Source organism: Bufo bufo, chromosome 5, assembly GCF_905171765.1.
Source record: "Bufo bufo chromosome 5, aBufBuf1.1, whole genome shotgun sequence".
In the NCBI taxonomy this organism is placed as follows: domain Eukaryota; kingdom Metazoa; phylum Chordata; class Amphibia; order Anura; family Bufonidae; genus Bufo; species Bufo bufo.
In genome coordinates, this window is record NC_053393.1 from 182,779,590 (window position 1) to 182,794,624 (window position 15,035).

The 15,035-nt window shown below is 39.2% G+C and overlaps 1 long non-coding RNA gene across 1 annotated transcript; it reads right to left on the reverse strand.

Moving 5' to 3' along the window:
* Positions 1-8,273: 8,273 nt before the first annotated feature.
* On the reverse strand, positions 8,274-14,762 carry LOC121001692. The gene is made up of 3 exons (XR_005779114.1): positions 14,752-14,762; positions 9,031-9,040; positions 8,274-8,350 (listed from the first exon to the last, which is right to left on the reverse strand). It is a non-coding gene; the product is annotated as an uncharacterized LOC121001692 (long non-coding RNA).
* Positions 14,763-15,035: the final 273 nt, after the last annotated feature.

The window sequence follows — 15,035 nt, forward strand, 5'->3', positions numbered from 1 at the left end:
GGTGAGAGAAATATCTTGGCAAAAGACAACTTTTCCATTTTTTTATACAAAGTTGGCATTTGACCAAGATATTTCTCTCACCCAGCATTGGTATATGTAAAATGACACCCCAAAACACATTCCTCAACTTCTCCTGAATACAGAGATACCAGATGTGTGACACTTTTTTGCAGCCTAGGTGGGCAAAGGGGCCCATATTCCAAAGAGCACCTTTCGGATTTCACAGGTCATTTTTTACAGAATTTGATTTCAAACTCCTTACCACACATTCGGGCCCCTAGAATGCCAGGGCAGTATAACTACCCCACAAGTGACCCCATTTTGGAAAGAAGAGACCCCAAGGTATTTGCTGATGGGCATAGTGAGTTCATGGAAGTTTTTATTTTTTGTCACAAGTTAGTGGAATATGAGACTTTGTATGAAAAAAAAAAAAAAAAAAAAAAATCAGCATTTTCCACTAACTTGTGACAAAAAATAAAAAATTCTAGGAACTTGCCATGCCCCTCACGGAATACCTTGGGGTGTCTTCTTTCCAAAATGGGGTCACTTGTGGGGTAGTTATACTGCCCTGGCATTCTAGGGGCCCGAATGTGTGGTAAGGAGTTTGAAATCAAATTCTGTAAAAAATGACCTGTGAAATCCGAAAGGTGCTCTTTGGAATATGGGCCCCTTTGCCCACCTAGGCTGCAAAAAAGTGTCACACATCTGGTATTGCCGTACTCAGGAGAAGGTGGGGAATGTGTTTTGGGGTGTCATTTTACATATACCCATGCTGGGTGAGAGAAATATCTTGGCAAAAGACAACTTTTCCCATTTTTTTATACAAAGTTGGCATTTGACCAAGATATTTATCTCACCCAGCATGGGTATATGTAAAAAGACACCCCAAAACACATTCCTCAACTTCTCCTGAATACAGAGATACCAGATGTGTGACACTTTTTTGCAGCCTAGGTGGGCAAAGGGGCCCATATTCCAAAGAGCACCTTTCGGATTTCACTCGTCATTTTTTACAGAATTTGATTTCAAACTCCTTACCACACATTTGGGCCCCTAGAATGCCAGGGCAGTATAACTACCCCACAAGTGACCCCATTTTGGAAAGAAGAGACCCCAAGGTATTTCGTGATGGGCATAGTGAGTTCATAGAAGTTTTTATTTTTTGTCACAAGTTAGTGAAATATGAGACTTTGTAAGAAAAAAAAAAAAAAAAAAAAAAATCATCATTTTCCGCTAACTTGTGACAAAAAATAAAAAGTTCTATGAACTCACTATGCCCATCAGCGAATACCTTAGGGTGTGTACTTTCCGAAATGGGGTCATTTGTGGGGTGTTTGTACTGTCAGGGCATTGTAGAACCTCAGGAAACATGACAGGTGCTCAGAAAGTCAGAGCTGCTTCAAAAAGCGGAAATTCACATTTTTGTACCATAGTTTGTAAACGCTATAACTTTTACCCAAACCATTTTTTTTTTACCCAAACATTTTTTTTTTATCAAAGACATGTAGAACTATAAATTTAGAGCAAAATTTCTATATGGATCTCGTTTTTTTTGCAAAATTTTACAACTGAAAGTGAAAAATGTCATTTTTTTGCAAAAAAATCGTTAAATTTCGATTAATAACAAAAAAAGTAAAAATGTCAGCAGCAATGAAATACCACCAAATGAAAGCTCTATTAGTGAGAAGAAAAGGAGGTAAAATTCATTTGGGTGGTAAGTTGCATGACCGAGCAATAAACGGTGAAAGTAGTGTAGTGCCGATTTGTAAAAAAGGGCCTGGTCTTTAGGGGGGTATAAACCTGTGGTCCTTAAGTGGTTAAAACTGAAACTGCAAAAAAAATAATTTTTTTTTTTAAAATTTGGCTTTTGTTTGCTTTAATTCCTGTGGAACATCTGAAAGGTTAACAAAGCCTCTAAATTCAGTTTTTAATAATTTGAGGGATGCAGTTTCTAATATAGGGTCACGTGAGGTTTTCTATTATAGAAACCTGTCAAAAGCAGTTCAAATCTTAATCAATACTTTAAAAAAAAGTCTGCTGTGGAAATTTTCTTCAAAATTTCAAAGAATTGCTTCTAACGTCCTAAAAATAATGATTAAAAACATTAAATAATGCACATGGTGAATGTTAACTATTTGTGTAGTATGACTCTTAAAAGATTTTCAAATTTCGAAAATTGCATTTTCGTCACATTTTTGGTAAATTCCGTTTTTTTAACCCCTTAACCACCTCCTGTCCGCCCATAGGATATAAACGTCCTATGAGTGGATCTCTATTTCTGAAAGCACGTTTTAAAACATCCTTTCAGAAATAGCAGCTGCACGCTAATCGTGCAGCTGCTGATCGGGTTGCCCGCTGTCAGTGACAGCAGGGCAACCCAGAGAGGAGGCAGGGACAGTGCCCAGGTGTCCCTGCCTTCCGGATCGCTGCAGACACAGCGCTCACCGAGCGCTGTGTATGCAGAGCAGGAAGCGCTGTGCGCTTCCTGTTCCGCCCCGGCGGTCATGTGACCGCCGGGACCGGAGAGTGCAGGAGCTGTGTGAGGTCTCTCAGAGACCTCAATAAGCCCTGCTCTGAGGCTGTACAGCGCTGGATTGCTGCTGTACAGCCTCTCTAGGGGTGCATTTCTTCTGTAACTGGGGCTACTATGTCAGCCCCAGTTACAGGAGAAATCAACAGTGAAAAAAAAATGAAAAAGTGAAGCAAATGTCCCCCAGAGGTCTTGTATGACCTTATGGGGGACGAAAAGTGTAAAATAAAATTAAAAAAAATAAATGGTTGAAAAAATAAAATAAAAAAAAGTTTCACATGTAAAAAAAAAAGTTCCCAAGTAAGGAATAATTTTTTATTTTTTTTAAATAGAAAAAATAAAATAAAATAGACATATTTGGTATTGCTGCGTCCGTAAAAACCAGCTCTATAAAAATATCACATGAGCTAACCCCTCAGATGAACACCGTAAAAAAAAAAAAAAAAACTGTGTCAAAACAAGCAATTTTTGTCACCTTGCATCACAAAAGGTGCAACACCAAGTGATCAAAAATGCGTATGTCCCACAAAATCGTACCAATAAAACCGTCACCTCATCCCGCAAAAAATTAGCCCCTACATATGAAAATCTCTCAAAAAATAAAAAATCTATAGCTCTTAGAACATGGATACACTAAAACATCATTTTTTTGGTTTCAAAAATGCTGTTATTGTGTTAAAGTGAAACAAATAAAAAAAAGTATACATATTAGGTATTGCCGCGTCCGTAAAAACCAGCTCTATAAAAATATCACATGAGCTAACCACTCAGATAAACACCGTAAAAAAAACTTAAAAAAAACTGTGTCAAAACAAGCAATTTTTGTCACCTTGCATCACAAAAGGTGCAACACCAAATGATCAAAAACACGTATGTCCCACAAAATGGTACCAATAAAACCGTCACCTCATCCCGCAAAAAATGAGCCCCTACATAAGAAAATCTCTCAAAAAATAAAAAAACTATAGCTCTCAGAACATGGACACATTAAAACATAATTTTTTTGTTTCAAAAATGCTATTATTGTGTAAAACTTTAATAAATGAGAAAAAGTATACATATTAGGTATCGCCACGTCCGTAACAATCTGCTCTATAAAAATGTCACTTGACTGAACCCCTCAGGTGAACGCTGTAAAAATAAATAAATAGAAACTGTGCTAAAACAACCAATTTTTTGGTCATCTTGCCCCATAAAGTGTTATAATGAATGATCAAAAAATCATATGTACCCAAAATTAGTACTAATAAAACTGGCACCTTATCCCCTAGTTTCCAAAATGGGGTCACTTCTTGGGAGTTTCTACTGTAAGGGTGCATCAGGGGGCTTCAAATGGGACATGGCATCTAAAAACCATGTGGAGTTCCTTTTCTTCTGCGCCCTGCCGTCTGCCCATACAGCAGTTTATCACCACATGTGGGGTGTTTCTGTAAACTGCAGAATCTGGGTAATAAATATTGAGTTTTTTTGGCTGTTAACCATCGATGTGTTAAAGAAAAAATTGGATTAAAATGGAAAATCTGCCAAAAAAGTGAAATTTAAAAATTTGATCTCCATTTTCCTTTAATTCTTGTGGAACGCATAAAGGGTTAACAAAGTTTGTAAAATCGGTTTTGAATACCTTGAGGGGTGTAGTTTCTACAATGGGGTCATTTATGGGGATATCCACTATGTAGGCCCCACAAAGTGACTTCAGACCTGAACTGGTCCTTATAAAGTGGGTTTTGGCAATTTTCTTAAAAATTTGAAGAATTGCTTCTAAACTTCTAAGCCTTCTAACGTCCTAAAAAAATAAAATGACATTTCCAAAATGATGCCAACATAAAGTAAACATATGGGGAATGTTAAGTAATAAATATTTTATGAGGTATCACTTTCTGTTTTAAAAGCAGAGAAATTGAAATTTAGAAAATTGCGAATTTTTCACATTTTTGGGTAAATTTGGGATTTTTTCATAAATAAAGGTGAAATATTTTGACTCAAATTTATGACTAACATGAAGTACAATGTGTCACGAGAAAACAATCTCTGAATGACTTGGATAAATAAAGGCGTTCCAAAGTTATTATCACATAAAGTGAGATATGTCAGTTTTGCAAAATTAGGCCTGGTCAGGAAGGGGGCAAATGGCCCAGATGGCAAGTGGTTAAGGACTCAGCCCTAGTTCACCTTAAGGACTAGGCTTAGAAGTTTAGAAGCAATTAAACTATTTTTAGAGACCAGTTCATGTCTGAAGTCACTTTGCAAGGCTTACATAATAGAAACCACCCAAAAATTACCCCATTCTATAAACTACACCCCTCAAGGTATTCAAAACTGATTTTACAAACTTTGTTAACCCTTTAGGTGTTCTACAAGAATTAATGGAAAATAGAGATACAATTTCAAAATTTCACTTTTTTGGCAAATTTTCCATTTTAATAATTTTTTTCCAGTTACAAAGCAAGGGTTAACTACGAAACCAAACTCAATATTTATGGCCCTGATTCTGTAGTTTACAGAAACACCCCATATGTGGTCGTAAACTGTTGTACGGGCACACGGCAGGGCGCAGAAGGAAAGGAATGCCATACGGTTTTTGGAAGACAGGTTTTGCTGGACTGGTTTTTTTGACACCATGTCCCATTTGAAGCCCCCTGATGCACCCCTACAGTAGAAACTCCATAAAAGTGACCCCATCTAAGAAACTACACCCCTCAAGGTATTCAAAACTGATTTTATAAACATCGTTAAACCTTTAGGTGTTCCACAAGAATTAATGGAAAATAGAGATACAATTATAAAATTTCACTTTTTTGGCAGATTTTCCATTTTAATAATTTTTTTACGGTTATAAAGCAAGGGTTAACAGCCAAACCAAACTCAAAATTTATGGCCCTGATTCTGTAGTTTACAGAAACACCCCATATGTGGTCGTAAACTGCTGTACGGGCACACGGCAGGGCGCAGAAGGAAAGGAATGCCATACAGTTTTTGGAAGACAGGTTTTGCTGGACTGTTTTTTTTTTACACCATGTCCCATTTAAAGCCCCCATGATGCAACCCTAGAGTAGAAACTCTATAAAAGTGACCCCATCTAAGAAACTACACCCCTCAAGGTATTCAAAACTGATTTTACAAACGTTGATAACCCTTTAGGTGTTCCACAAGAGTTATTGGCAAATGGAGATGAAATTTCAGAATTAAAATTTTTGGGCAAATTTTCAATTTTAATCAATTTTTTCCAGTAACAAAGCAAGGGTTAACAGCCAAACAGAACTAAACATTTATGGCCCTGATTCTGTAGTTTAAATAAACACCCCATATATGGTCATAAACTGCTGTACGGGCACACGGCAGGGCGCAGAAGGAAAGGAATGCCATACGGTTTTTGGAAGGCAGATTTTGCTGGACAGTTTTTTTTTACACCATGTCCCATTTGAAGCCCCCCTGATGCACCCACAGAGTAGAAACTCCAAAAAAGTTACCCTATTTTAGAAACTACGGGATAGGGTGGAAGTTTTGTTGGTACTAGTTTAGGGTACATATGATTTTTGGTTGCTCTATATTTCACTTTTTGTGAGGCAAGGTAACAAGAAATAGCTGTTTTGGAAACGTTTTTATTTTTTGTTATTTACAACATTCATCTGACAGGTTTGATTATGTGGTATTTTTATAGACCAGATTGTCACGGACGCGACGATACCTAATATGTATACTTTTATTTTATTTATGTAAGTTTTACACAATGATTTTATTTTTGAAGCAAAAAATAATCATGTTTTAGTGTTTCCATAGTCTGAGAGCCAGTATGATTTTTGCGGGATGAGATGACGGTTTTATTGGAACTATTTTGGGGTGCGTGTGACTTTTTGATCGCTTGCTATTACACTTTTTGTGATGTAAGGCTAGGTCTACACGACGACATTTGTCGCACAACATTTTGTTGCACTAATGTCGCGCAACAATTTTTATAATGGCAGTCTATGGTGTCGCACTGCAACATGCAACATGCTGCGACTGCGACGCAACAGTCGCAGAAAATCCAACTAGATGGATTTTTCTGCGACTGTTGCGTCGCAGTCGCAGCATGTTGCATGTTGCAGTGCGACACCATAGACTGCCATTATAAAAATTGTTGCGCGACATTAGTGCAACAAAATGTTGCGCGACAAATGTTGCGCCTTATTTGTTGCGCGACTTATTGTCGCGCGACAAATGTCGTCGTGTAGACCTAGCCTTAGGTAAAAATGGTTTATTTAGCACAGTTTTTATTTTAATTTTTTTACGGTGTTCATCTGAGGGGTTAGGTCATGTGATATTTTTATAGAGACGGTCGATACGGACGCGGCTATACCTAATATGTATACTTTTTTTTTATTTATGTAAGTTTTACACAATGATTTCATTTTTGAAGCAAAAAAAAATCATGTTTTAGTGTTTCCATAGTCTGAGAGCCATAATTTTTTCAGTTTTTGGTTTGATTACCTTGGGTAGGGTATTATTTTTGCGGGATGAGATGACGGTTTTATTGGCACTTTTTTTGGGGTGCATATGACTTTCTGATCGCTTTCTATTATGTTTTTTGTGATGTAAGGTGACAAAAAATTGTATATTTAGCACAGTTTTTATTTTTTTACGGTGTTCATCTGAGAGGTTAGGTCATGTGATATTTTTATAGAGCCGGTCGATACGAACGTGGCAATACCAAATATCTATACTTTTTTTTTAATGTAAGTTTTACACAATAACAGCTTTTTTAAAAAAAAAAAAAAAAGATGTTTTAGTGTCTCCATATTCTGAGCCATAGTTTTTTTTATTTTTTGGGCGATTGTCTCAGATAGGGGCTCATTTTTTGCGGGATTAGGTGACGGTTATATTGGTACTATTTTGGTGGGCCTTTTTGATCGCTTGCTGTTGTACTTTGTGTGATGTAAGGTGACAAAAAAATTGTTTATTTAGCACAGTTTTTTTTTTTTTTTTTTTACGGTGTTCATCTCAGGGGTTAGGTCATGTGATATGTTTATAAAGCCGGTGGATACGGACGCGGCGATACCTAATATGTATACTTTTTTTTTTACCCTATCTTTTACCAATTTTTTTTTACTTTATTTGGGGAAAATGACGTTTTTCTTTTTTTTTACTTGAAACTTTAATTTTTTTTTAGGAAAACTTTCTTTTTTCAACTTCTTTTTGAACTTTATTTTTGTCCCACTTTGGGACTTGAACTTTGGGGGGTATATTCCTTTACAATGCATTCCAATACTTCTGTATTGAAATGCATTGGCTGTATGAGTAATACTGTGTGTATTACTCATACAGCTTCCGGGGCCTGTGAGATCCAGGGGGCTGGATCTCACAGGCTCTTCACCGGAAGGCAGTGCGATGCCTTCCTTAGACATTGCGCTGCCTTCCATGCCATCGGGTCCCCCCACAGCCGCATGGGGACCCGATGGCACCGCCCGATCGCCGCCGCAACCGCAGGTAAAGCCGCAAACCGCAGGTCTGATTTGACCCCCCCGGCGTTGTGACAGGATGCCCGCTGAATGATTTCAGCGGGTATCCTGTCCCGATTAACCGCAATCGTGGTTTAGACCTATGACGTACCTGTACGTCATGGGTCCTTAAGGACTCAGCAACCATGCCGTACCGATACGTCATGGGTCCCTAAGGGGTTAAATAAATAAATATACTGTAAATTTTTATCATTAACATAAAGTACAATGTGCCGTAAAAAATAAAATCTCAGGACCACTTGAACTGGTAAAAGCATTCCAAAGTTGTCACATAAAATAACATGTCAGATTTGGAAAAAGAGGCTGTCTCAGGAAGGTGAAAGGGCTTAAGGCTCAATTCACACCTGAGCGTTTTACAGCGCGTTCCTACGCGCTGTAAAACGCTCAACAAGGAGAAACCAATGCTTCCCTATGGGAATGGTTCTCACCTGGGCGTTTTACAGCGCGTACGATCGCGCTGTAAAACGCCCGACGCTCACACAAGTACAGGAGCGTTTTTTTTGGGCGCTTGTCGCGCGTTCCCGTACTATTGACTTTCGGGAACGCGCTACACTGTGTGTACGCTTGTCTCTGTATGCGCGTTTGTAAACGCCCGTACAATCGCGCATACAGAGCGCTCCTTTGAGAACGCTCAGGTGTGAACTGAGCCTAAAAGTGAGTGAGGTTTTTTTGTTTTTGCTTTTTTTTCTCCCACCTGCCAATTTTCACGAAATCTTGGAGAACACCTTTAATCTGCCAGGATCTGAATTATTTCCAATCCCAGAAGTTGCAGCAGCACCATGGCTCTGTATTAGGGCTCATGTATTTTCTGCGAATTTGATGCAGATCCATTAATTTTAATGGGGCCGCAAGAGATGCGGACAGCACATGGTCGCCCCACAAAAAAAGATAAAACATGTCCTATTCTTGTTCATTTTGGGGACAAGGATAGGACCTTTCTAGATAAAAAAAGAAATAGTGGCATGCACCTAGCCGGGATCCACGTTTCGCAGATCCACAGGTTACGGCTGTGTGCCTGAGCCCTTACAGTTGCACAATTCCTTGTAGGTATACAGCACAATTAAACATGCAAAATCTCTATTATGAAAGTATGAACTGAGTGTCCATTTTAAATAGATTTACATGAAAACATAATCTGTGCACCCCACGATCCAGTGTAACCAATTAAAGAACAGCAAAATTTGACCACTTTGATTATACCACAAATAAAAAAAAAAGGTATTACATTCATTTAATCAAAACACACATACAGTATAAAAAAGATTATGTTTAACAAAACAATAGAGATATATTTTTCTCTGTTGGCATAAAAATGCTAACATTCAGTCCATAACTTCACAAAGAAAGTGGACATGTGACTGTTCTGCCAAGCATTTGGCATCAATATAGACACTGGGAAACAAACTGGTGTATATGAAGCCTTTGCTGCAATAATATCCCTCATGACATGCAGTCATTGTGTAAATGGTTATGTTTTTACTAGTCAGTTGGCATCAGAATAGGCATTGCAATTAGACAACTGGCAGGTATTTGCAAACTCATAAAAAGGTAGATTTCCAAAATGTAAGTGTTCAATATTCTTTTTGAAAATTTTTATTTTCTCACAGTCCACAGAAAGGCAAGGCTAAGAACAAACACAAAAATCTATCTATCTATCTATCTATCTATCTATCTATCTATCTATCTATCTATCTATCTATCTATCTATTCAGAAGCAACACACACTATAAGGTGATATAGAAATGCATGTTGTCCCTTTTATTTTGTTATTGCTTTAGTTGTATCTTTGTTTTTGACATATGCATATTGGAGAGAAGTGAATGTCACCAACCGAAATAGGTAGTGTTTATCGAGCATCTTAGTGCTCGGGTGCTCTGGCCAAACACATCGGGATGCTCAGGTGCTCTACCGAGCACCCAAGAATAATGTAAGTCAATGGGAGGACCCAAGCATTAAACCAGGCACCACCAGGTTCTGAATAGGGGAGGGTGGCTGGTTCATATGAAAAATTCAGAAATTGATGGAAACACCACCAAAACGGTTCAGGAACAGCATGGGGATGATATCTGCATGCATCTTGGACTCCCATGTCGTTGCTGGGAGCGATGTTGTCTGAGTAGTACGCTACTTTTACAGATTGACAATAATACGCACAAAACCAAAGATGAAATCGATTGTAGAGTAAAAATTGTTAGGAAACATTCTTTCCTGTATATTTACTTGTATATAAAGTGCAAGTTCAGCCAAAAATTTTGTTGATTTGGGGGCCATGATTAAGAGGGACGGCTGGTGGCATCCATATTGTACAACTAAAGGTGACATTCTTGGACTGGCGCAAGACGAACCACAGCCAAAGCATTTGTTGCCACGAATATTTTCATTAATCAACAATGAAAGTCGGAAGTTCGAAGAAGATCCCACAGGCGATCCGGCGGCGTTATTCTTATTACCCGCCAAGCATTTTCTGGGAATACAAACTCTTTGGGTTCCGGGGGGAGTATGGTTGCAAAGCTGAAACTTAAACTAATTGATGGAAGGGCACCACTAGGAGTGGGGCCTGCGGATTAATTTTACTACACACGGGAAACCTCACAAGACCCGGACACGGAAAGGATTGATAGATTGTTACCTCTTTCTCGATTCTGTGGGTGGTGGTGCATGGCCGTTGTGAGCGGGTGGATCGAGATGATTTGTGTGGTTCATTCGGATAACCAATGATACTCCTCCATGCTAAGTAGTTACGTGACCACCGGTGGTGAGGATTGTGTTGACCAGACTCTTAGATAGTGAGACTGGACTTGTAGGTGAATGCCTGTTGGTGAGCTGACCCTGTAAAAAATTTGTAGGTGAGGGCCTTCTGGTGAGCTGACCCTCTCAAACATTATGTGCAAGAGCCTGCTGCTGCTTTTTTTACTTTAGATAACTTCTGGGTGATCGCAAGTCACCATGATGTCGACGATCCATTTGGATGTCTGCCCTATCAACTTTTGATGTTCTTTTATGCGCCTACCATGATGACCACAGGTAGCGGGTAATCAGGGTTTGCTTCTGGATAGGGAGCCTGAGTAAAGACTATGGCTACCATTTTCAAGAAAGGCAGGCAGGTGCGCACAAATTACCCACTCCCAACTCAGGGAGGTAGTGACAATATATAACAATATAGGTAATTGAAAGGAGTACTAAAAAATTACAGGGAATGTCATATGTATTTAGGATGAGGAAACATTATACAGGAGAGGTACCACAGGTAATGACACTGTTCACAGCGTCTATGGCAAAGGTACACTGTAGGGCCTAAAAGGTACACTGTAGGGCCTAAAAGATTTCCGCTGAGGGCCTGCTGGTGAGCTGACCTACGAAAAGATTTCTGCTGAGGGCCTGCTGGTGAGCTGACCCACTAAAAATTTTTATATCTGCACACTTTACACAGCAGATGTGGCGTGGATAATTTAACTGTCCGCAGCAGACACCGTCTACGGAAAAAGTATGATTGATGGCCTGCTGGTGACCCGCAAAAACATTAGGAGTGAGGGTGTGCTGCTGAGCTGAACATCTAAAACATTATGGGTGAGGGCATGCTGGTGAGCTGACCCTCTAAAAGATTTTCGCTGAGGGCCTGCGGGTGAGCTGATCCTGTAAAAAATTTTATGAGAGTGCCTGCAGGTGAGCTGACCTTGTAAAAAATTATATGAGAGGGTCTGCGGGTGAGCTGACCCTGAAAAAAATTATATGAGAGGACCTGCGGGTGAGCTGACCCTGTATAAAATTATATGAGAGGGCCTGTGGGTGAGCTGACCCTGTAAAAAAATAAATGAGAGGGCCTGTGGGTGAGCTGATCCTGTAAAAAAAATTTATGAAAGGGCCTGCGGGTGAGCTGAGCCTGTAAAAAAAATTTCTTTTTGGAGAAATTTTTCAACAAAGACCTTCTGGTATTGCACCGTATTACTCATCCTCTCCACCTGAGGAATTAGAGATGACAAGTTCTCTTTGTAGAGGGGGTCGAGAAGGGTGAACACTCAGTAGTCCGTGTTGTCTGAAATACATATAACGCGCAGGTCGCGGGAAAGTCAGCTTAACATGAAGTCGGCCATGTGTGCCAGAGTACCAACAGGCAAGACTTTGCTGTCGTCATTAGGAGGATGACTGTCCATCTCCTCATCCTCTTCCTCCTCTTCTGCCCACCCACGCTGAACAGATGGAATTAAACTTCCTCTGTAGCAGGTGCAACCGTCTCCTGCTCCTCCTCCTCCTCCTCCTCTTCATCGTCCAATTCGCGCTGAGAAGACGGACGGAGGTTAGTCTGGCTATCACCCTGTGTAATGTCTTCCTCCCCCATTTCCAACTCTTCCACATGCAAAGCGTCGACCTTAATTGTGAGCAGCGAGCGTTTGAGTAGACACAGAAGTGGGATGGTTACGCTGATAATAGCGTTATCGCCACTTACCATCTCTGTTGATTCCTCAAAGTTTCTTAAAACATCACAGAGGTCAGACATCCATGCCCACTCCTCGCTTCTGATTAGCGGAAGCTGACTGGAAATGCGACGACCATGTAGCAGCTGTTATTCCACTACTGCCCTCTGTATAAACCACTTGGAGTGATAACACCACTTACTATTAGCTTTTTAATTTGCTAAATCATATCTCTGTTGTGTCCATCTCTCTGAACTTCTTATTTCTTCACCACCCTCCCCTCTCTATAGATTTTTATGGGATGATATAATCTGATCCTGCAGTGAGCAGGCAGTCTGTCTTCATTTCACAAGATGGATTTCTCACAAATTTCAGATAGAAAGTTAGTTTAGAAAGAGGAGAGGAAGAAAACAGCTGATAACTATAGAATCAAGCAAATATCTATGTTAATATACAGTATATTACAAAGATTGTTATATCCATCAGTACTATTGATTTATGTGAAATTGTGAGAGTACATAGTGACTATTTAAAAGCTTGGCAACATATAGCACACATTTACGGAATAATAGCATCAAAGGAGTATGAAGCCGAATCATAAGCTCTGTACATACAGATTCTAGGTGTGTTTTAGATCTGACCATGGGCCTCAATTAGTGGGACTGGAAATAAATTTGATTCCAATCATTTAACCCCTCAGATGCTACAACATTTTATAAGTTAGTCAGAGGGAGAACGTTTCAAATGACACCAATCAGTTTGCTGATTGGTTGCTATGATAGCCCGGGGTCTTGTAAAGACTCCAGAGAACTAAAAATGAAAGTAAAAAAAAAAGTTTTTAGAGTATAAAATAAATGTGTAAACTATTGAAATCTAAAATTCTTGATAAATGCCATAATGACAACATACAAAATGCCCCAATCATCTTTTTTTGATCACCTCAAACGCCTCCCAAAATTTTTTTTTTATTAAATTTTATAAAATCTAATTAAAAACTGCACATCTAAGGCCTCTTTCACACGGGCGTTGCGGAAAAATGTGCGGGTGCGTTCCGGGAACACCCCCGATTTTTCCGCGTGATTGCAAAACATTGTAATGCGTTTTGCACTCGCGTGAGAAAAATCACGCATGTTTGGTACCCAAACCTTGAACTTCTTCACAGAAGTTCGGGCTTGGGGTCAGTGTTGTGTAGATGTTATTATTTTCCCTTATAACATGGTTATAAGGGAAAATAATAGCATCCTGAATACAAAATGCTTAGTAGGTGATCAATTGAGGTTTAAAAAAAATAAAAATAATTAACTCACCTTCTCCTCTTGTTCGCGTAGTTCCCGGTCTCTTCTTTACTTCCTTAATGATGAGCTGTGGACTAAAGGACCTTTGGTGACGTCAGATCACATGCTCCAATCACATGGTACATCACCGTGGTGATGGACCATGTGATTGGAGCATGTGATCTGACGTCACCACAGGTCCTAGCCGGTAGTTCATCTTTTAAGAAGTAAAGAAGTGACCGGGAAATACGCGAACAAGAGGAGAAGGTGAGTTTATTTTTTTATTTTTTTTTAACCCTCAATTGATCACCTACTAAGCATTCTGTATTCAGAATGCTATTATTTTCCCTTATAACCATGTTATAAGGGAAAATAATACAGTGAATAGACTGTCACCTAGCAACCATGCGTGAAAATCGCACCGCATCCGCACTTGCTTGCGGATGCTTGCGATTTTCACGCAACCCCATTCACTTCTATGGGGCCTGCGTTGTGTGAAAAACGCAGCATATAGAGCATGCTGCGATTTTCATGCAACGCATAAGTGATGCGTGAAAATCACCGCTCATGTGAACAGCCCCATAGAAATAAATGGGTCGGTATTCAGTGCGTGTGCAATGCATTCAACTCACGCATCGCATCCGCGCGGAATACTCGCCCGTGTGAAAGAGGCCTAACATGGTACCAATAACTACTACAGCTCATCCTGAAAACAAAAGCTCTCACTCAGGTCTATAGTTGGAAATATAAAAGTATTGGCTGCCAGAAGATGGTTACAAAAAATATTTGCTTTGTGTCAAGTTTTTTATTTTCAGTTTTAAAAAAAATATGGTGGAATTGTAGTTTGTTTGTTGTTTCAATTTCACCCCACAAAACTTATTTTCCCTATTTTCAAGTACATGGTATGGTAAATTGAATGGTTCCATTTTAAAAGCCCTGCTACAGCTATATGATTAGAAAAGTAAAAAAAAAAAAAAAAAATAGTCTGGAAGGCGAGAAGGAAAGGGCAAAAATGAAAACATGAAAATTCCTAATTACACCAAGGGGTTAAACTAAGAGCCTAGATGGCCATATACTGTGGCTGCTATAGACTTGTTGTCCTAGAGTGCTCAGAACTAGGACTCTTCTATAGTTTTAATAGAAAGTTCTAATGCTAACAGATGGTCACATGTAATACAAGGAAATCAGCAAAAAACTGATAGAGATCGGGATTCACCATTACATAAAGCACACATTTTATTAAAATGTATCTGTAGTGAAGCCTTTGCTGCAATCTTCTCACTCTTGGCATGCAGTCATTTTTTATATGGCAAAGCTTTTACTA